This window comes from Rousettus aegyptiacus, unplaced genomic scaffold (assembly GCF_014176215.1).
Source record: "Rousettus aegyptiacus isolate mRouAeg1 unplaced genomic scaffold, mRouAeg1.p scaffold_m13_p_8, whole genome shotgun sequence".
NCBI classification, from domain to species: domain Eukaryota; kingdom Metazoa; phylum Chordata; class Mammalia; order Chiroptera; family Pteropodidae; genus Rousettus; species Rousettus aegyptiacus.
Window position 1 is genome coordinate 39,442,230 of NW_023416311.1, and position 25,270 is coordinate 39,467,499.

The 25,270-nt window shown below is 32.7% G+C and overlaps 1 long non-coding RNA gene across 1 annotated transcript in view; it reads right to left on the reverse strand.

Moving 5' to 3' along the window:
- LOC107502644 overlaps positions 1–25,270 on the reverse strand; it is a 766,462-nt gene that overhangs the window by 314,768 nt on the left and 426,424 nt on the right. The gene's annotated exons all lie outside the window — the stretch shown is intronic.

Consider the following 25,270-nt stretch of genomic DNA (forward strand, 5'->3'; position numbering starts at 1 on the left):
AAAAATATTTTCATATATTTTATATATAAACAGATTTATAAAGCTATAATTAATATACAACCTACACAAATTTAAATAAATAAATATATTTAGTTATATTTCAAAATAATTCTATATAATTTTAATTTCAGATGTATATTTAAGAGATTTAAAGTAAATCTCTTTACTTTGGAGCAACATTCCCTTCTGAAAGAAAGGCAGAAAAGACAGGAAAGAAAGAAACCCAGATAGAAAGACAGACAGAAAGACAGAAGGAAAGAGAGAAGGAAAGAGAGAAAGAAAGAGAGAAAGAGAGACAGGAAAGACAGAAAGAAAGACAGAAAGAAAGACAGACAGGAAAGAAAGAACGAAAGAACGAAGAACGAAAGAAGGAAGGAAGGAAGGAAGGAAGGAAGGAAGGAAGGAAGGAAGGAAGGAAGGAAGGAAGGAAGGAAGGAAGGAAGGAAGGGAGACTAGACAAAAATAAATGCAGAGAATACGAACTGGAAAGAAGAAATACAACTGTTCTTATTTGAAAACAACATATTTTCTACATAGAAAATCCCAAGAAATCTGGGAAGGAAAGCCACTTGTACTAATAAGTAAATTTATTAAGGACACAGAATAGAAATCAGTATACAAAAATCAATTGCATTTATACATACTGGCAAACAAAATATGTAACTTTAAATTTTTAAAACAATATATTTGCAATGTCTGTTCCATCAAAAAGCATGAAATATCTAAGAGCCAATTTAACAAAATCTTTAGATGCAAGAAATGTACACTGAAAATTATAAAGCATTGTTTAGAGAAATCAAGTAAATAAAGAAACTGACCTGTTTTCATAATCAGAAAATAAATATTATCAAGATAGCCCTCTTTATATTTATTAATCTACATATCCAATAAGATTTCAGCCAGAATTCTGAGTATTTTTGCATTAATAAAAAAACCGAGTCTAATATTTATACTGAAAATGATAAAATAGTAAAAATAATTTTGAACAAGAACAAAGTTGGAGGACTCAAACTACCTGATGTCAATTCTTAATATAATGCTAGAATAATCAATAAATTTAAAGGTTTTTTACATAGGGTTTTAAATTATATAGAGAGATCCATCAATGGAACAAAACAGAAATATACCCACACATATAAAAATATATGGTGTCAAGTTAATTTAATAAAGAAAATACATTTTCAACACGGTACTTAAAAAATAGGTCTTCATATACCAAAAAATTACCTCGACCTTTACCTGATATCATACACAAAAATTAACTTTAAAATGACCATAGATAAAAATTTAAATCCTAAATATATAAAGTATATAGAAGAAAACAAAAAAAAGTGGCAACAAAATATGTCATATATAATATCAAAAACACAAATTATTTAAAAAATTAGATAAATTGACTGCATTGAAACTTTTAAAAAATGTCTTTTTTCAAAGCTATTGTTAGAAATAGAAGTACAAGCTCCAGATTGAGAAAAAATGTTTGCAAAACATATATATAATAGAGGACTAATAGCCGCAATGAAAAAAAAACCTTATAACTGAACATAATATGAACACTTTAATATGAAAAGGGCAAAAAACTGGTTATGACACTTCCGCACAGACAATAAACAAATGGCTCATAAAGCACATGAAGTTGATATTCAAATGCATTAGCAATAAGAGAATATATTTAAATTCCTAACAACATAACAATAAACATTTACTAAAATGGCTTAAACTAAAAAGCTTGACATTAGCAAATGACTATGTAAATGTAGAGCAACTAGAAATCTTACATTGCTGAGGGAAAGTATAAAATACGAGCACTTGGAAACCAGTAAAGCAATTTCTTCTAAGTGAAATATTCACTTTTCATATCACCCAACTATTCAACTCCCAGATATTTACTCAAAATAAATGAAAACTTAGGTTCACATGCAAATGTCCATAGCAGCTTATTCAAAATAGCCCAGATCTGAAAACGACCCAAATATCCATCAATTGCTAAACACATTTTGGTTGTAGCCCAATAATAGACTACTACTAAGTGATACAAACAACTGTTGATATATTCATACCAGAAGAATCTCAAAAGTATAACGTTAAGGGAAATAATTCAGGCAAAAAAAAAAAACAAAAACAAAACTACATGATTCTATTTCTATAATACTCTAGAAAAAGCAAACCAACAAGTAAAAACATTATCAGTGGCTGCCTAGGAATGAGTGTGGTGAAGAAAATTAACTGCAAAGAGGCACAAGAAAACTTTTGAGGTCTTGATTATGGTTGGATTTATCTGACTATATAGAAGTTTTTCAAAACTTGTCAAACTGTACACTTAAAACAGCAAAATTTAGAAAAAAAAATGGCCTAGATAGAGGCTCTGGCTACCAAAACAAAGTTGTGACAGAAATAAGAAGCAAACAACAGGGAAAAATCACTTAAGGTTGAGATGAACAAGCCATACAACTAAGGAAAAATCTGAGAGATCTAAGAAATCATCCTGCAATGGCAGAAGGTAGGACTGGGTGAGGATACAAGGCTGTCGGATTCCCAGCAGCTGAGTGGGATGGAGGCTGCGACAGCAGCAGAGGCAGTGGCAGCTGCAGATACCTCTTAAAGGGGCCGCATCCACGAGCAGATTTTCATGCTGACGGACTCGCTCATTCTGAGCATCAGAACCAGGTCGGGTGCTCGGGGTGGTGTCAAGAACTTATAGGGGGACAATGAGTTGTCAGAGTGAGGGTCAAAGGTGAGGATCTCTCCAGGACAGAAGAGCTAGTGGTATCCATTGTTCCCTGTTGAGCCCTCACTCCTCCCAGTGTGCAGACACCACACTGCCATAGACGAGACTTCATCAAATTGGATAACAGAGGTAGCTCCACCCAGAGCATTTCCTGAAACTCTGCCTCCCTCAACTCACAGCGCCACCCAAGGTGCATCCAGGTGTGTCCTCCCTTTGTCAGGTGCCCCTTGCTGAACAGTGCCTGGACGAACACTGGTGGCAGCTGGCCTCAGTTTCTGTTGCAGAAACTACAAGCACAACATCTGTGAATTGCTTGCTGAATTTTAACAAGTGGTCCCAGAGGGGCAGAGGCTTAGGCTAAATTTGGCCTGCAGCTGAACTCCTCTCAGGTCTGTGCCACTGGACACCTACTTTACAAATCCGCCCTAATAATACTGGGAGACTTAGGAGCTTTGCTTAGTACATAGAAAAAACACAGAGAGACAACCAAAATGGGAAGACAAAGAAGCAGAAACCATGTGTGGGAACAGAACAGAGATCCAGAAATAATGGAGTCTAGCAATCTAACAGATGCAGAGTTCAAAACACTGGTTATAAAGATGCTCAATGAACTTATAGGAAGTGTAGATGAATTCAGTGAGAACTTCAAGAAAGAAAATAGCATAAAAATGGAAATGGAGATTATAAAAGGGAACCAGTCAGAAACGAAGAACACATTATCTGAGATGAGAAATATATTAAATGAAATAAACAAAGTGAATAAAGAAGAGGCTCAAATGACCTATATAGAGGATGGGAAAGCCAAGGATGCTCAATCAGAATGGCCAGAAAAAAGCAACCAAAACTATAATAATAGTTTAAGGAGCCCATGCGACACTGTTAAAGGTAAAAATATCCATGCCATAGGGGTACCTGAAGGAAAACAAGATGTCGAAGAGCAATTTGAAGAAATAATGATGGAAGCTATTTGAAGAAATAATGATAGAAAACATTGCTAACCTGGTGAAAGAGACATAAAATCACAGGAGAAAACTCAGAGGGTCCCAAAAACCAGGAACCCAAAGAGGCCCACACCAAGACACATCACAATTAAAATGCCAAAGGTTAAATACAAAGAGAGAGTTTTGAAAGCAGCAAGAAAAAAGCAGTTAGTTACCTACAAGAGAGCACCCATAAGACTGGCAGCTGATTACTCAAAAGAAACTATTCAGGACAGAATGGCTTGGCACAAATTATTCGATGTGATGAAAGCCCAGAATTTAAACCAAGAATACTTTATCTAGCAAAGCTCTCATTTAGAAGTGAAGGACAGATAAAAAGTTTCCCAAACAAAAATAAACTAAAGAAATTTGTCATCACCAAGCCAGTATTACAGGAATTGTTAGAGGGTCTTCTTTAAGAAGAAAGAACATGTCTTGAAAACAGGAATAAAGAATGGCAACTACATTCTTACCAACAAGTACCTAAAATGGAAAAGAACTAAGTGCTCCAATCAAGATAGAGTGGCTGAAAAGATAAGAAAACAAGACCCCTACATATGCTGCCTACAAGAGACTCAGTTTACATTGAAAGACACACACAGACTAAAAGGAAGGGGCTAGGAAAAATTGCCTTCATGGACCTAGAGGGTATTGTACTGAATGAAATGGGTCAGATGGAGAAAGACAAATATCACATGATTTTCATGTACATGTGTAATCTAAAGAACAAAATCAACAACAATGAAAGTGGAAATAAACTCACAGGTGCAGATAATATTTAGAGGGATACTAGATGGGAGGGGGCTGAGGGAAAGGCAAAGGGATTAAAAGGTACAATGGGTCGTTGCAGAATAGGCATGGAGATATAGAGTGTGGCATGGGGAAGATGGTTAATAATGTTGTAATAAATATGTAAGAGGAAAGAGAGGTACTAGATTTAGTGGGGTGATCACTTTGCGAGTTAAGTGGATCTCTGATCACTATGCTATACAACTGAGATTGGTATATTATTGTATGCCAACTATAATTGGAAAAAAAACCCTCATTGAATTGTACAATATAAACTCAAGCAACTAATTGTCTATTATATTTCAATAAGGATGAAAAAAGAGAAAGCTAAAAAATAGCTCTGCTCCTCAAAAAAAGGTAAAATTGAATGAATGTGAATTATATCTCAATAAACTTAACTTTAAAAAACAAAAAGATCTGTCCATGTTATTACGTGTACACTAGTTCCCATTTACTCATGGAAGATATGTATCAAGAATCCCAGTAGATGTCTCAAACTGCGAATAGTACCAAACCCTATATATACTACGTTTTTTCTATTCATACATATCTATGATAAAGTTTAATTTATAAATTAGGCACAGTAAGAGATTAACAACTAATAATAAAATACAATTATAACAATATATTCTAATAAATGTTATTTGAATGTGGTCTGTCTCTATTTCTTGAAATGTCTTATTGCCCTGTAGTGACCCTTCTTCTTGTGATAATGTGAGATAAAGCGCCTGCGTGATAAAATAAAGTGAGGTGAATGAGATATTATTAAGTGAAATAAGGGTTACTTGAAGACAAGCATAATGATAGCTCAACCGTAGGTCTGATAACTGAGATGGATACTAAGTGACTAAAGGATAGGTAGCATATACAAAGTAAATAAGCTGGACAAAGGGATGATTCATGTCCTGGGCAGGATGGAGCAGGGTGGCATGAGATTTTATCATGCTACTCAGAATGGCATGCAATTTAAAACTTATGAACTATTTCTGGAATTTTCCATTTAATATTTTCATACCATGGTTGACTACAAGTAACAAAATTAAACCACAGAAAGAAAAAACATGGATAAGGGGGAACTACTGTATACCTAATTCACTATGTTCGATTTCTAAAAGATTCCCCATGATATACATTTACTTACACTCACTTTCTCAGTGATGATACCCAAATCACCTTCGACTTCTGTAATTAATATCTTTACATGTGTATGTGAAAAATTCTATAGAATACATATACGTATATGAAATACATATGCCTGAGAATAGAATTGTTGAGTTATAAGATTCATAGAATTAGTATGCTTTAATAAGACCAATTTACCCACTCATAAAGTGGGCAATACCATTTTGCTTTTCATGCTTCTATGTGGGAGGTTAAACAGACCTCTGCAATACTATTATCTCTGTCCTACGTGATATTTCATGCCCTTAGCCTCACTAGCTATTCAATATCTTTACAGAAAATAATTTTTTCATTTCTCCTTCTAAAATTGTTCCCCTTCTTTTTGGTCCATAATCATTGTTTTATTATCACCTTCTCATAGCTACACTATACTTTCTGAAACTGGCCAATAAAGTTGTGTCTCACAGCAGTCTTTAAGTTCTTCAAATTGTTAGGTTAGACATGAGAGATGAAGGAACAAAGGAACAAAGACCCAGCCCAGAGACTGCCTAAAGGGTACTCCATTTGTAATTAAAGAATCACTCCTGTATCCAGAGAGACAAAGGACTGGAGGATCATAAACCTATAGTCAGTCTAGTCTGGCCACAGACACTTGCGCAGAAAGTAATACCCTAACCTGCCCATAACCTCAGCCTCATTATACCATCGTTATAATATCATGTCTATGCTTGAAGTTCAGGAATCTAATTATAACAGACTGAATTCTGGATGAGCACTTGTATAGTAGGCAAAGTGTTATATAGCAGCCGACTATCAGTCAAGGTGACCTCACATACAGATCATCCAGGACCTCCCATCAAGTCCCAAATAAAAAGACTTTCCCATTCCTGTGTTGTTACAGCCCTCTTTGCTGATAACCCTCTATTCCCTAGGAACATACTCTTTTATCTTTTTACCTCCCAAATTCCACAGGGCTGCAGCCTTCCTTAACATGGCCCGTCTCCTTCCAAAATATATTTTTAATAAATCTTACTTTTTCTGAACCTCACTGAGCTAGAATTATCTCTGCATCAGTGAAAAGAACTGAGAATCACGTGTTACTAGGGCAGTACCAGAGTTCAGATCACCCTGTACGGTAATAAAATCATTCCACTTATTCTCTTTTATCCATCAAGGCTTGCTGACTCTGAGAGATGGTCTATTTTCAAATTTCAGTTTGATTTCAACATTTTCCCTATGTGCTCTGACTCATGATTTTTATTTCCAAAGAAAAATAAACAAAACCCAGCTTAGCTGCCTAGATTTTCAACAATCAGTTGTATCTCAGACACTCAGCTTTCATCCTAACCCTCTTCTTTGTCACATTTGGAAAGACTAATTGGTTGAGTAAATCTACAGTGTGCATATATTTTAATATGTAGTTAGGAGTTTTAGGCTCAAATTGTTGTTACATGAGCAAAATTAAAGATATTGCATTTTTAAAATTTATAATTACAAAAGCATTTGTGCGGAATTACACTTCTAATGGCCAGGATAAAATGTCCAGGTAGAATGAGACTGATTCTTAAAAACTCCTCAGTGTCTTGGGAATAGAATTATGGCACATAAATGGTACCTATAGCTTTAAAGCTGATTAAGTGAATGTTGACTACTTTAGTCTTGAAAGTATTTCTAGAATTTTCATGCCATGAAGAGATATTTGAGACGTTTTACATGATTGCTGCTTTCTGTGGAAGTGCTTAGTTTTCTTTTCTATTTTCTATAAGTTTCATATAAATATAATTTTATGACACATATAGTTGCTACTATGAAGAATGATCTAGTTTCTTATTTGCCTTGGGAAAAGAGAAAATTGAGCCAAGGGTATACATCTGAGAAGGGAAAGTTTCCAGGAGCATATTAGGGAGTTTCCATCAAGGTTCCAAAATTCCTAGTAAAAACTGGAGTGACAGGATGATGTTTGGCTGGAACACTTTCCTGTGTGGGTTTAGTGGGTGTGCTTAGAGATAATTCGGAGGCATGAAAAGTAGAGGGAGACAGGAATTTTAGAAGGTGAAAACATATTTCACTGATTGTATACACAAAAGGGAGGGGAGTTGAGGTTATGGACCAGAATTGGTTAAAGCCAAAATAGTCAGGCTTTGCAGAAATCCTCAGTTCCTTCATGCAAATTTATCCACATTTCCCTCTGCTACTGTGGACTCTTTAACACTGACAGTATTTACATCCATATATGAGAATCAAAACTGGGCTCTATATATTTCTCTAAATGCTCAACATAATCCCTTTTTGTTTGTGCATAGTCCACAAAGAAGTCAATACAGCTCTGTAATTTATTGAGATGTCAGCTCCACAAGCTTAGCTGGAGCCTGGAAAGTCAGTCTACAGCTTCTTTCTCTCCTTTTAAAGATGCATTGACCTCATGCAGGGAACACTTCAAGGAGTTTTGTCTGTATGATCAATACATTTCTATATTTATAAGCCTAATCAGAGGCCATCTGCTTTTCTGCTAAAGTATTGCTCAATGAGAGAGTCACATAATCAAAATGATAAACTTTATTGCATTGATTTTTTTGTTTTGTTACTCGGACCAAAAAATAATTAAACATTTTCATTTTAGTAACTATAACTTGACATAAAATCATTTATTTGGAAAATATTTCTCTAACATCAGGATTATGGCATCTTATATTCCCAGTCTTGCCATTTTTCATTTCAATTATTAGCCTTTAACAGGTCCAAGACTTGTTTTAAATGTTCTAGTCTCAAAACTTAACAGCTGTTCCATGGCCCATATATAGAAAGCCAGTCAGCTGCCTTGAACTGACCTCAATGGAGCAGTCACCCAGAGCCAGATCTCCTCCAGAGAGGCTCCAGCTTCACATTATAAATACTGCAGGGTCATCTATAAATATGCGCATTTCACCACATTTCACCTGCTGTTGTTTTGCTGAGGCAAGTGCCTGCTGCACTTATTCATGTAGTAACAAACACCTTTGGAACTTAAACCACATTTCTTTTATTTAGAGGTGGGGACAACAGAGCCAGTGAATGTTAACTGGCTCCACCAGAGTGTGGGGAGAAAGTTCAAAGAAGAGAAATAAGGACGACTAGTGTGGAGGAAATACAACCAAATAAAAATGACATCTCACAATGAAGATGGTAGGTTAGCCTTTAATCTGCTGATGTGTTAAGCCAGTACATCTTTCTATAGTATACGGCTAATCATCTCACTTCACACTGGCTGATGCACATTTATTACGTGGTTTGTAGAGAGTGTATATGAGAATGCATCCAGATCACTTCTGCCTGCCAAATCCAAGCCACTACCTCTGCTGCCGTGTTCTTTATTGAAGCGGCTTTTCCATTTAGGGAGATGAACAGGACCTGAAAGCACCTAAGTACTTAGCATTTTCACTTTGTATGTGAATATGCTCTTAGGCTAATTCAGGCCACATGGTATATTCTCTTGGCAATAAATATGCCCTTTCTGACATTTAGGCTTCTGAGCTATGGGATTTCTGAATCACAACCTTCAGCTCTACCTGGCTTTATTAAATTCTTCAAAAGCACAAATCAATCAGCATTCATTTTTTCATGGTTAAATTACAAGTCTGCAGAAAATCAAAAGAGTAGGTGTTGAAAATCAATATCTTAATTTAAATTTTTAATAGAAAAATTAGTCATACGTATTTTGATTTTATTTAGGCATCTTCATCATTATAGTAGAGATGTATATAAAACAGCTGTTGTTTCTATCTCAAAATTCACAAAGATTTTTCTGAGTATTTTTCTAGTCAATATTCTTTGTATATCATGTTACATCAACATGGAAAATTTATATTTTAATATCATATATAAAATGTACTTTCTATTGATAGTAAAGTTAAGAATGGTGACCAAACATATAATGCTTGAAATTAACTGTCAACTTTCCAGATGCCAAACAATATCTTGCTTTTTGGGGGTGGGGTGGGAATATGTGTGGTTTTTGCAAAATATCTCCACAGTCTTTGAAGTCATAAGACAGTGAAAAAAATAAATTTAATAATAGCACACCACAGCAGTGAGTTTCCAGTAAGTATAGCAAAACTCTAATTATGAAGATATACCTAAATCTAGCTATCACAGGTCTTGAAGCTTAATATGCAATATTATCTTCAAAAATTAAGAAAACTATGATTTCAGAGAGAACGTCCTTTCATAGTAAGCTTTTATAATGTGTTATTGTCTGACCATGCATGTGACAAAAAAAAAAAAAATGATGACCTCTGAAGCGATCAGTAGTCTGAATGGTCATTTAGACCAAAACATACATTTCATTTCCTTTATATCATCTTTATATCTTCACTACTTGACTTGCCTATAATAGAGTAAATAGAACAGCTCCAATATTTCCTAACTCAGCACACTTCATATTCAGATAGCTTTCACTGTTCAATGTAACATCCATTTGAGCGCTACCCCTGCACCATGCAGTTTTTGGTACTAGCATCAAATAGATTCCTTAAGCCAAGTGTACTCCTGCTTCTCACAAACAGACAATATGTTTACCTCAACTGCGTATGTATGTTAGGTTTTAAATTTAGAGGAATTGTTGGGCTTAGAGAAACAGATCTAAGAATAGTGTACATAATAGTGGGAGTTGAAATCCTATGAATTAATGAGTTCTCAAAGATAAAGCATTAAACATGAATGGAAATGTCAGACTGCTATGCCATAGAATGTTATGTGGGATAGGAATAAATATCTTATCATTTACTGATCCTGCACATATTACATTTTTACCTTTGAAATCCCTAATATATTCACTAGGCAAATTGTTTCCATGCTCTGTCAATTTTTAGTGCTATTATAACTTGGCATGTCAGCTGCTGGAATGAATACACATACACACACACACAGAACGATAAATACATATATTGTGTATATTATATATATGAATACATAATATATAATACTTTTAAATATGGAAATATAGCATGTATAATACTCCAGGCCCAAATCCTTACATATTCAACTTTAATATATAATTAATAGTTAAATCTCATTTAATTGTATTACGTACTATTTTTATTTAGCCTCTCATATTAGAAGGCGTTATAAGCTATTATAACAATGAGAAAAAGGGCGATAGCAGCTTATATACAATCTAAAGATATATTTCTTTTACATTAACAATCTGGCCAGTCTAGGCTAGAAGAACCAATCTGCTTCATGAGGTCACGCAGGGCCCAGGTTCCTTCTATCTTTTTACTCTCACTACTTATAATACATTGCCCTCATTCACATGACTTAAATTGGCTCACCAACACCACATCTATACTCCAATTCTCAAGATGAAAAAAAAAAAAAAAGAAGTAAGAAGTATAGTATAAGTAACTTCATTTTAAGATGCATGACCTAGAAATTGAACACAAATTTTATGCACATACCATTTGCCAGTATTTCATTACATATGCACATCAAGCTGTGAGGCAGGCTAGAAAAAGTGGTTTCTAACTCTTTAGCAATGCAGTCTGCGAAAGCTGGTGGTGTGGGTGAGGGAGAAAGGGAGTTGTATTATTTCAATTGAGAAGGAGGTCATTGATAATGGAAGAGAGTTAGCTAACTCTTCCACTATTCCTTTGGAACATTTAGGTTAGTTCTAATTTATTTTACTGTTGATATTTACCCTAAAACCAGAATAATATGTTTTATTAAAACACTAATTATATACAAACAAATAAAAAATTTAATATTATAAGAACATTTTTATTTTTAACAAAAGAAAAAATCCATACAAAATGAAATTATTTTGTCTAAACTATGTAGACATCTATAATTTCTCAATTATTTCCTTAGGACAAAATTTCAGAAATGCAATTGCTGTGTCAAAGAGAATATAATCTTCAGGCATTAAATGTATATTACAAAAATTTCCTCCAAAACTCGATATGAATTTCTACTCCAAAAATGTACTAGGATGTGTTTGTTTCAATCTTTTTGTAAAGAGTTTTATTGAGGTATAATTTATATAGTAAAAGTCATGCATTGACATTTATATTTTACTGACTTTCAGATTTATGCTTAGTTATAGTTGTGATACTACCACAAGAGTAAAACATTTCCATCTCCCTAAAAGATTCATTTCTGACCATTTGCAGACAAATCCCTACTCCTGCCCCTAATCCCAGGCAAACGCTGCTTTCTGTCTCTTAGAGATTTGCCTTTTTTAGAAATTTTATATAAATGCAATCATCTAATATGTAGTCTTTTGTGTCTGGTTTCTTTCACTATTTGATAATGCTTTTGAGGTTTATCCATGCCACAGCATGTCTCCATAGTCTGTTCATTATTATTGCTGAATAGTATACCATTGTACAAATATGAGCATTTTGTTGACCATTTCACTAGTTGATGAAATTTGAATTATTACTAGTCTTTCTGCAATTATAAATTAAACATAATTCTGAACATTTTGTTTAAGTCTTTATATGGACATAGGCTTTTTACTATTTCTTTCAATCTTGCTAGAACCATTTTAAGTTTTAAACATGACAATATGCATATTTGCTTGTGAGATGAAAACACAATCATTTCAGTATTTCTAAGAGTAGTGGAGTTTTCTCAGAAAGGGTATTTATTCAAAGTGACAGTTCACTTTTCAAAGCCATTTCTATAGCTTTTTTTTCCTCCAGATTTTGTTCTGTTAGGAAGAAGGATGCTCTATTGTTTTCTCTGAGAAAGGGTGATGTCATCCTCCCTAAGTTCTTGGCATACACAACATTACTCAAAAATGTATTAGAAAACATTGCATCCTAATTATACATATGATTTGCATTTTAGTTTTATAATTTAAATTCATATACCTGTTCAATAAATATTTCTTGACTGCCTAAAATGGTCCAGACACTGTGTTTGGAACTAAGGAAACAAAACAGAATAAAGCTCCTTGTCTTCATGGAGCTTTACACTCTAAGGAGGCAATTGTAGCACAATGTTATTTGTGAAAGGGTAGATACTATGTATTAAAAAACTAATTTAGAAAACATAAATCTACAAAAAGGAACCCACTTCTACTTTAGGAGGTCTAGGAAGCATTGACAGAGAAGGAACAGCTAACGTGAGACCTGAAGAAAGGGTGGGTTACCTAAGAAAGATGAGAAAATCATCCCAAGGGGAGAGAGGAAGAGATGGAAAGGGGTTGATCAAAAGAATCTTGTATCTTTAGGGATATACAGATAATTATTATGGCCTAAGGAAAGCTTTTCAAAGGGCAATAACAGAAGGAGCTGGAAAGGAAAACTAGGGCAAAATCCTGAAAAGATGCATAAGCCATGTTAAAAACCTCAAAGCCAAATTAATTTTACTGGTCACCAGTGTCCTCCTTGATAATTTCTACTCATAATATCAAGTTTGGCTAAAAGTTAACTTTCCTAAGGAAACTATTCCTGGGCCTTGAAACTATGAGGGCTCATGATATAGAGTTACCCTGTTTCACAGCATCCTAAAATTCTCCTTAAGAATCTAAGAGAATTAGACACATATAGTAGTTCCATCTTCCCTATTGAAATATAAACTCTTTAAGAGTGTATTGCATGTGTTTAGTTCACTATTACTTTACTATTATTCTGCACAGTAACTTGCCTTATAAAGATTCTCAACAAATGTGTTGAATCAAGAAAGGAAAAGAATTGCTGTTTATCATATAGATAACTAAATAGGCCCTGAAGATTTTTAAGTGAATTTTTGCTTTGAAGAGCTGTTTTGTGAAGAATGGCCTGAAGAAAGAGGGGAATGTTGGATATAAGCAGACAAGTTAATGTTTTGGGATACTTACTGAGAGTCAAACAATTGAGAGTCTTAAGTCTTTCATGTATTTTATACCTCTTAATTATCACATCTCTGTAAAGTAGATCCTAGCACCATTTTCAGTTAAATCAGAAACTGAGGCTCAGAGTAGTTAAGAAATTGTCTAAGCTCACACAGTGTATAAGTGGTAGAGCCAGAATTCAAAACTTGGAATTCTGATTGTCCACATTATACTTTTAATCATGATGTTCTATTGCCTCTAATAAGTCAGGTAAATAGCAAAATTTACCTGAATATAGAGCTTTCCTTTGGAGATGGGGGAATAAAAGAAGAAAGTTAGAGGAAAAGAGAAAAGCAGCAAAAAATTTTCACTTATCAAGAACATGTTAGATTTAAGTTTCAAGATACTGAACTGGCTATCTTGGGAGCCTACCAAATGTCACAATAACTAGAACAAGATCAGTCTAGAAAGGTAAACAAGCCAGAATGTGTAGGTTCCTTTCTATAAGTCACAATCAAGAGTTTGGCCTTCATCCCAAAACCAATAGAAACCTAATGAAGGATTTTTAGCAAGATAGTAGAACAATAAAATGTATAGTTGAATAAGAACAATGCGAATGAAAATTGGTGAATAGATTTGGTTGGGGAGGAAGGGAGAAATTGGCATGAACTGTAATTAATATAATAACATGCAGATTTGTTAGAAAGTTGTTCCAATTAATCTAGGCAAAGGATTCCCATATTTCTGGACAATAATGATGGTAGTATAGATGGAAAGAAGTGAATATATCTGAAAATATTTAGAGGAAATATTTAGATACCAAAGGCAATAAACAGTTTACTTTGAAGAGCAGGAAGAGATGCATCTGGATAACAAGTAATACAGATCTCAGGGAAAAACAAAACAAAACAAAACAAAAAAACAAAACATTTCTAGTATTTCTGAAAGGAAGGGGGGACAGTTTGTTCAAGTAAGCAATAATGTTGCAGCAGAAAATTGAAGAAATTTTGCTGGCTTTTATTTACTCTATGAAAAATTAAGTCATTTGCTGAGAGTGCAGCACAGATGAGGTTCACTGTATATGACAATGGTGAAGAACAGGAGTACAATTGTCTTACAATATACTGTGTAACACATACACAAGCTACTTTACAATGAAGAGAAAAGAAGACAGACATATATCCCAAAGGATAAGCCATTATATATACCATTCTTGAAGGAACAATTTAGTATCATAAATAGGTCAGTTTTTGCACTAAATTTCAATTAATAAAGTCATAATAAAAATGCCAAACAAACTTTGATTTTAGAACCAGAAAAAAAGGTCTAAATTCACATGGAAAAATAATAATGCAAAAAGAGAAGACAGTACTTTATTGGATTTAAAACATATTATAAAGCAATAGTAAAGCATAAATAGTGTGAAATAGAACAAAAAGTTCAAAAGTTCTATGTGTGATATGTATATAAATATTAATATAATTCTGTGTGAATTTAATACATGTTTAAGAGCAATTTTGTCAATAAATGGTCAAAACTAATTCTTCAATAAAAGGTATAATATCTGACAATGGTCACTTTGAAAAACATATATATTGAACTACTACTTGATTTCTTCCACTAAAATAAATTCAAAATGAATGACAAATATAAATATATATAAAATATGTGAACCAAAAGTTTTTAAAAATTAAAAATATATTGAAGAATAGATGATTTTTGAATGATGATATAAATCTCAGAAGCCATGAAAGTTTAATGGCTTTGACCATGTAATACTAAAAGCTATCTAAACAGCAAACTATAACAACAAACTATGCCAAGAACAACCGAGAAAAAAAATCTTTACCTATATCAAGATGATGGCTAATTTTCTTAATATACAAAAAGCTTCGTGAAAATAATACCTCCAAAATTAATAAATACAAGAAAAAATAGATAAATTACATTGAACAGTTTCACTTAAAAATAAAAATAGTCCTTAAATATATGAAAAGGTATATAATGTCACTAACTAAAGTTACAATTATGATTCTACCTATTAGATTGTGTTGAAAATTATGTAGGATAATTATAGGATAATTCACCTATTATAGATGAAAATATAATTTAGTACTTCGATAGAGAAAAATTTGGCAATGTCAAATTTTAAATGTACATATGCTACTTTGGTTTAATTTTAAAAGTACATTTTTATATTTAAGTACAAATATAAACATGTAAAATATGTTCATTGTGACATTTTGTAACAATTTTTTTTATAAAAAACATTGGAAACAACCTAATTATTAATTATCAGATGAATGGCTAAATAAATTAGTATAGCTACAGAGCAGAACACTAAAAAGTTAATTTAAAATGAGACAGGTAAAGAAAAAGCTCCCAGTAGTTTTAAAGTGAAAATTATATTATATATTTACACGTTTAGCATGCATCCATTCATCCATCCATCCATCCATCCATCCATCCATCCATCCATCCATCCATCCATCCGACCATCCATTGATCTCTAAGATTTAATGGCTCTTCTTATTGGATTTCAAGTTTTAAAAGGCTCACAATAAACTTGAAGGTTTAGATATCTGATCCTCTACTTATGTGATTTTAATTTGTCAAGAAATTGACTCTAGCCTAAATATTTATTAGTTTTCTAACCTTTTGTAGGATTGCTACCATTAAACATCTTCTGACTATTGGATAGATGATTGAATTGTTTTCCAGTACGTTTATTTTAAGATGTGAAAGTTAATGTCCAGTTGCCTCTCAGATAAAATTTCTCTCTAAAATTAAAATCGGCATATGCCCTCACATAAATCAGAAGAGGTTCTGATTTAGTAAAATTAGATTCAGATTTGAGGGACAGAATTTTTTTCCCAATGATAACTATTAGCGACAAGCATGAACATTTGAAAGAGACACTTGCACAAATCAAAATATTTAACAAATGGGAATATGAATTAGATCACTTCACTGTTACAAATATTTGGCAAATAAAAAAATTTAAATTTAAATAGACACTAAATAAATGGAAAAATCAATCTTTAGCTTTTTTTACTCTAATATGTACTACTCTTTCATTTGAGCTTTTAAGTTAGTAAAATGGAACTTAAAAACATTAAATCATATACTAATCAATGACTAGATTTATTTCCCTTTATTCACATCTGCCATAAATACAGTATGATAAACACTAATTAAAAATATTTTATAAAATGACTTCATGCATGGCACTTGTGCTAATTCAAAGAGAAAGTAGCTTCAAAGCATATTATTACTCATTTAATCTTATATTTTAAAATCTATTTTTATAGATGTTTGAAGAAATAGCACATGTGCTGAATTTAACTGTAGATGTCTTATTTAGATAGCTAGAAATGCACAACTGCCCTTCATGAGTTTCTAGGGAAATTCTTGTCTAAGCAGATGAAACTCAGCCAGATCTTCTGCCTGTTATTTACATAAATGGAGCTGGATGTGGTGTCACCCAATGAAGGAGCTTGTCTTAATACTCCTGCTAGACCCCTTGAACATTTGACTTTAGTTTGAATATCTATATACACTGTTTAGATAGTACTTTAATACCAAAGAAGTTTTTGATTAGTAAAAGGTATGTGCATTTTAATCTTTCAACGTAGATAAACTTTTCAAATAAATAACATGTAAATAAATGCTATTTTCATAATTGTTTTATTTCTTAGCACAATATTGAGACCATGTTATTCTATAAATGATTACTTTAAGGCAATGAAGTAGATGTTCACTTATAGATTTTAAAACAGTGTTTATAAAGGTAGGATCCCAGGATTCTTATGAATTAATATATCTCTCAGAGTTCTTATGAATTAATGTAGATGAAAGCGTTTCATGTACTATATACTATATTACTATTACAATGCTTTCAAGATTTTTTTAAATGCCAACAGCACCCAGTATTCCTAGGTGGTCTCCTATGCTTTCAAGATATTAAGTAAGCACTGTTCATATTTCATCAAATGTACTTTCTGCATCATTTTTTCTAGAAATCAAAAAAAGTAACAAACCAAAAAGCACCTAAAAATGAAGAGGAAAAAAAAAATCTACTTAAAATAGTATCATATATTTTTAAATGATGTCCTAGTTCTGTGTTCCACTGAAACAGCTCTTACTGTAGTCAACAGTGATCTCAATTTTGCTAAATCTCATAGTACACATTTTACTTGAATTTTTAACATCATCAATGCTATGGCACAATTCTTAAAAGACTTCTTCCCTTGGCTTTTATTATGCGATGCTCCTCTGATTTTACTTCTATATCCTTCTCCATCATTCTTTCAACATCTACTTTGTAAGCATTTTGTCTGTATAATAAACATTAATATTCTTCAAATTTTTGCCTTACAGCCTCTCCTTTTCTCACAGCACTTTTTCTCTCTCCACAATCTCATTTATGTACATGACTTAAATTATCCCATTTACAGATAAATAACAAATGTATATCCAAGTTCAGACCTCTCCTTTGAAGTCCAGACTTTTCTATATAATTAGCATCTTGACATCTGCTCTTTGATGTCTTAGAGGTGACTCAAAGTCAACATGCCCAAAAGTGAATTTACAGTCTTCATTCAAAACACGGGTTCTCTTCCAGTGTTCTGTATCTCAGTGAAAGGGTACTGCCATCAATCCAGTTATTCAATCAGAAACCTGATAGCCAAGCTTGACACCTCCCTCTACTTTTCCCCCTACATCCAATCTATTACCAAACTCTGTCAATTTCACTTGATTTATACACACACACACACATGTTAGTAAAATGGAACTTAAAAACATGTGTGTGTATACATATATATATATACATATATATACACATGTTTGTGTGTGTGTGTGTGTGTGTGTGTGTGTGTGTGTGTATCTTAAATCTAAAGCACTGACAGGATACTTTCAGACCAGAGATTAAACAACTTTCTGAACTTAACTCTCAAGAATAAGTGAACATTGTAGGAGATTCAAGAGAACTAAAATTAAATTGCCAGGCTCCTAGACAGGCTGTTTAATAGTAAGGTTCCTCCTAAAATTGAAATTCTTAATAGCTTACCAATTTTGGACTACAGTGCCTTCATCTGTAAAGAACTTTTTCATTTAATTCAAAAACCTTTTTTTTTTTTTTTTTTATCCATTTCAGTATAAGGCAAGGTTGTGATTGGTCAAACAACTCCAAAATCTCAGTGGTTCAAAATGATAAAGTTTATTCCAACTTCTTCTACAGGTTTATGTTAGGTGGCCAACAGTCCTGTTGTGCATCATTCATATGCTACAGCCAAGTAGATGAAGCAGCCATGATTGGATATGACAGCGGAAGAAAGAAAAGTCTGGATCAACATCGGAAGAATACTCTGTATCAGTCATCAAATATTTTGGCCCAGAAGTAACACACATCACTCCTGTTCACAACTTATTTGCCAGAACTACTCACATGTTCACTCCTCTCATAAAAGGGTAAGGAAATATGTTTCTAGTAAGCAAAGAGCTGGAAATATTTGATGAATGGTACTAATGACTTCTTTATTACTCAAAAAGCTATATGTTAAAACATAATTTAATAAGCAAAATCTGAAACTTTAAATCATTTGGATGTACACATTATGCACTAATTCTACTGATAACCAAATCATTTTTGTACCTGGAATGTTGTATATGGAAGCCAATAATTTTCCACAATTTCGATTAAATTATATTTTTAGTTATACTTCAATTTTCTGAGCTCTTTAAAAGATCTTCAAATAGTAAGCTTTTGATCAATCACCAATTCATCAAACATTTAGGTATACACTTATGGTTCCCTGAGTTCTCAATTACTATGGCCCACTCCTTGGGGAAGACTTCACAAAAATCAGAGTTGTACAAAGAGAGACATATGTTCCTTGGACTCCAACCATTAATTCTCTCCTTCAGAACAGAATGTCCTACTTCTTTGGAACTAATGTCCAATGAAACATCTTTAATTCTATCCAGTTCCTGTTAGAATATGCTCACCTTGCACATATTGGAATGACATATAAAGACATTTTGAGGTACTCATGGGGATCTCTAGTTCAAAATATTATGCTTTTCATCTGCTCTGTTTTGTTTTTGTTTTATTGGAAGATTCATTTGCCCTTTTAGTCAGTGGCTAGAAGCTGAAGAATTATATATACTCAGTGAAATATTATTTTCATAAAAATCCAACAAGTCTGAAAGAAGAAATGATGCATAGAATTTCAAAGTACTTAAGCTTTAGTCAAATTTCCCATCACCTCAGGACAACAAGGAACAACTAAATCGAGTATATATGCTTCTGGCAAACTCTTTTAGTGAGACTATGGTTGCAGTCATCTGTTACTTGGTTTCCAAACTGTGTCAGAAAAAATTTCCTGTCCATTCAACATCAAGGACCCTTCTTTCCAGTCATGTGAAAGTTTCCTGACAAGAATTTTAATGATGTCTTTAAGTGGAATACTGAGTAACTGCAATTCCATTACCAGAGTACAGTATGCCTGACTGGCTAAGACTACAGAAACTTTAGTTAAATTCTTCACTGGGGAAAAAGAGGCACTTATATCCTTTCCCTATAGCTGTTGCTAAATCATATAATATGACTTGGCAAGTGTAGATGACATCTTATTATAGTATTTCTGGGTCACAAGTCTCAAAAGAAACTGTCATGAGCCTCTCATGTCAATCTGAAAAAGTGCCTTATATATATCTTTTTTTTTTAATGGAAGGAACTAACTGTAATTCAAAATACAAAATAATAATTGTCCAACTTTGTGAAATACCATGTTTACCTTATAAAAAGTACTTACCCATTTTCTAAGACCTATTAAATATCACTGAGATCATGAGAAGATTTTTATGAAATGAATCTGGATGTATTTCTCTTTGAGTTGCACATCTCAAAGATGTGTTATATGCATAGCTACAAAGTTTTGACTGGTAATCCTAACAGAAAAGGTAAGATTTCCTCCAAGGAATATTCTAAAATAATATATTTTAGAAAGTAAAATGGTAGCTGGAAGGAATGACTTAATGGCTAAGTATGCAGTCCATTACCAATAATATCACTAACATATATAGACTTTATATATACTATTCAGATTCTTGCTCTCCTCCTGTTTATCATGGGTTAAAAAAAAAACTTAGAAGTTAATTGACAAAGAAATTTGGCTCTAAAATAGCAATAGCAGGCAGAGAAAAATATCAAGAAAGACTTCTCTTTCATGTGCTTATAACTAAACAATCTAATATTTGCTATTGGTTTTTTAGAGAAAACTGTAGTTGTTATTTTGTTTTTGTAGGTCATCACAATGTTCTTATTTGAAAGATTTCATCTCTTACTCTGATAAAATGTTAAAAGGCAGAGTGGGGAAAATCATGTGAAATCCCATGCCTCTAGTTGTGTTTATAAACTATTACAACTCTGTGAAAACTCTGATTACTGACTCAGATTCTGGAGCAGCCTTGTTATAATTCACTGTTATTCTCTGTCTAATCGGAGGATAAAGGCAGTGATTTGTGTCTTTAGGCAAAATTCTCCTTAGGCCTGCTGTTTCTGTTTCCATTCGTAGTGGTTTAGTGCACTGCCCTGGTTTCTGACTTCTTAAAGACTGACAATCTCAAACAGAAACTCATCTTTTCTGGGCCGGTGTCAGCACTGTGTAAACCTACTGTGTCATATAATAGTACTCAGGAGGCTTCCATAAGATACTTTGCATATTCCCTCTACCTCCCCAAACTCTGATAGTTTTCACAGCTGCTGACATCACAGAGAGCCTTGAACAAGCCTCACAGTTACTGTATGTGAATTTAAAACAAAACTCTATTAATTTTTTTTCTTAGAGAAATATTACTCACAAATAGAAAATATTTACAAAATCAAATTGCAGAATTGTATGTAATGTTGAAAGGTCGTCAAGGGTTCAAGGAGTATTGTACCATTGAGGGAGTTCTTTATGGGTTTCTTCATGTTTGGTACATTACTGAGAATGGGACAATTATTACTAAAGATTTCTGTAAACACGACTCCATCATTTATTAACAATTGTAGAAATGGTAAAAGTTAAAACGTTGATTCTAATGTAAACCTCCATGTATTTAGGTAACAACTTGTGGATATTACAGAAGGAAATTGGAGGCTGAAGTAATAGAAGAGACTGAAAGAGACCTACATCTATTAGTAAAGGTATTCATTATTTGGGGCTTACATATTGTACCTCCCTACCAACAACAACAACAACAAAAAAGAGTTAAATGGTAACTGACTTCGATCCTGCCTATAAAAAATGTTATTGAACAGTATTTTCAATTTGTACTGTAATGGATCTTTTAGCAAAAGTAGGTTTATTACCTGAATTATCTCAATAATCGCCTGAACACTGTAATTTGTCTATGGAACACAAGCCAAAACAAGGAAATAAACCTAAAGTGATCATTAGGCATGAGAGACATCACCCTTCCTGTAAGCACTGAAGCTTGGTGTCTGCTGTTAACAAAGAAATGTAAGGACTAATAATCTTTATGAAGAGGATCTACCTCTGCTGTTTGGAAATGACTAAGTATAATTGTGCCCAAAGGCAGATAAGCATAGGGCTTTGTGTTTGCTTCTAGTTTCATTCTCTTATTAATTCACTTCATTTATTTACTTATTTATTTAAGAGTTTTTTGTCCTGCACTTAACATATTGAGCCCTGTACAAGGCACTATTGATACACAGAGAAAATATGTAGAACTTGTCTTCAAGGTGTTTCCAGGAATTTAAGTAAGGAGCTGAGAAGACAAAAGATGAAAGGATTCAGTCAAAACCATGGACCATTTTGAGCAAAGACAAGACTGTGTTCAGAATGCAACATAACTATAATAAAAAGGTTAAGTACAACAGGGTAGACTGTGGGCAAACAAATACCTGAGAGTTTTGGTTTAAACCCCTGTCCACCTTTGACCTCCACCCATTCTGACTGCAAGTAATAGTACAGATATAATTTAGGAATTGAAAGAGTAAATACTTAAAGAATAGCTTTCTAAAAAAATTCTCCCCCTCAAATAGAATATCCTTTTATAAGTGCAAAAAATATTTGAACTATAGTCATTTGAGAAAATTTGGGGGGTTTTTTTGGTTGATGTTTTCTCAGAAGCCACAATTCTCAAACTTTGAAGCTACATTATTTTGTCTGTGGAGAAAGCTCTAAGAAACATTTCTTCGCAAGTTACCATTTCTTGTTTTTTTTGTTTGTTTGTTTGTTTTTGCCAGGAATCAAATTAAATTAAATTTTAATAAATTACTTTTGTTTTAAAACTAAATTGTAAAATCTAATTTTGTAATATTAAGTTGGGCAGGAAAGAGGGAGAAGATCATAAAAAATGACCAATTTCACTAAAAATTTTCAACTGATACATTATTACCAACATATATAGCCTTAAATTACAATTCTCCAACTAATGATTACACATTTGAATACAATTTTTATTTAATGAGTAAACATTTAGTAAGTAACTATGATGTTCTATATTCTGAGGATAAAAGGAAAAAAAATCCCTTTTAATGAGTTCACATTTAAGGGAGGGATACAAAACACAAATGGATAAGTAATACATAATATGTCACATCTTTGATTTTAGTTATCAGAGAGATTGAGTAATCATTGTAGAAAAGACAATTTCATGGATTTATTGGTGGAAAGCAGAATAATTTTACTGTTGAAAACATTCAGTTGGTCTTTGACTTTGTTGACTGTGTTATGTACACAGTGTTTGGGTAGTCCTATGAGCTGTTGAATTATCTCCCAATGACTCGCATACAGCATTATTATTCAAAATTTGCCATGATGGCAATTAAAGATAGATTTCCCCCCCAATTTGAAGATGTTTAAATGTTTTATATTATACTGAAATAAGACAATAGTAAAATCAGTTTGAAAATAAATTAAAATTAAATAATGATTGAGTTTTACAGTTAAAAGGAATCTTGAGAATCACGTAGCCCAAATTATTTTATATATTGAAAATCAAATACATAAGCAAACAACAGCAACAACACAACAAAAACCCTAATTAACTAAGATCCATATAGCATCAGGTAAAATGGACATTGAAGTGGGATTAAAAATTAGGGATTATAAAAAGAATTATACGCCTTGACAAAGTGAAATTTATCCCATTTCAACATTAGAAAATTGATTAATATACTTCGTCACATCGATAAGCTGAAAAAGATAAATCACATGATTATATAAGTAGATACAGAAAAAGAATGTGACAAAATCTAACACCTAATCATGTAAAAAATGCTCAGTAAATTAGGATAGAGGAGAACTACCTCAACTTGATAATGATATCTACAAAAATACTTACAGCTAACATTATACTTAATGGTGAGAAACTAGAACTTTCTAAGATCAGGTGTAAGACAAGAATGTCCCCGCTCACTCCTCCTTTTCAACATCATACTGTAAGTACTAACTAATGCAATAAGAAAAGGAAATAAAAAAGTATACATATTAGGAATGAAAAAAAAGGTCTTTTTTACAGATGACATAACAATTTATGCAGAAAATCTAAACAAACAAACAAACAAAATTCCTAGTACTAATAAGTAATTATAAGAAGGTTGCAGGATGCAAGGTTAATATACAAAAGCAATCACTTTCCTATATACCCGCAACAAACAAGTGGAATTTGAAAGTAAAAACAAAATAACATTTATAATAGAACTTATAAAAATGATATACTTTTGTACAAATCTAAAAATATATATAAGATCTATATAAGGGAAACTATAAAAATCTGATGAATTAATCAAAGAACTGAAGAAATACTCCATGTTTATGAATAAAAAGACAATATTGTCAAGATGTCAGTTCTTCTAAACCTGATTTGTAGATTAAAAGCAATTACAAAATTATAATCAAATGCCTGGCAAGTTATTTTATGAATATAGACAAACTGATTCTAAAGTTTACAAGAAAAGATATAAGATCCAAATAGTCAACACAATACAAAAAAAGAAAAAGAAACTTGGAAGCCTGATGCTACCCAATTTGAAGAATTACTATAAAGTTACAGTAATCAAAACAGTGTGATATTTGCAAAAGATTACATAAACAGATCAATGAAACAGAAACAGACCCACAAATATAGACAACTGCCTTTTGACAAAGGAGAAAAGCCAATACAATGGAGCAAAGATAGTCTCTTCAACAATTAGTGCTGGAATAACTGGGCATCCAAATGTAAAAAAATGAATCTAGACACAGACCTTACATCTTTTGTATAAATTAATTTAAAATGGATCACATTTTGAATTAATTTATAAATTTAATTTATAAATATAAAATACAAGAATATAAAAGAATATAAAACTCTTAGAAGATAAAATGAGTATAGTGATGACTTTTTAAACACAACACCAAATGTGTGATACATGAGAGAAATAACTGATAAGCTAGATTTCATTGAAATTGAAAATGTGTATTCTGCAAAAGACAATTCAAGAGAACTAGAAGTTACATACAGAGAGAAAATATTTGCAAAAGACACATCTGATATTCAAACTGTTATCCAAAATATACAAAGAACTCAATGTTCAACAGTAAGAAAACAAATAACCTGATTTAAAAATGGGCCAAATACCTTACAGACACCACTCCAAAGAAGATATAAAGGTGGCGAATAAGCTAATGAAAAGATACTCCACATATATGCCATCAGAGAAATGCAAATGACAACAATGATGAGATACCATGCTACATCTATTAGAATGGCCCCAATCTAAAACAGTGGCAACACCAAATGTGAGGAGGATGTGGAGCAACAGGAACTCTAATTCGTTGCTGGTGGAAATGCAAAATG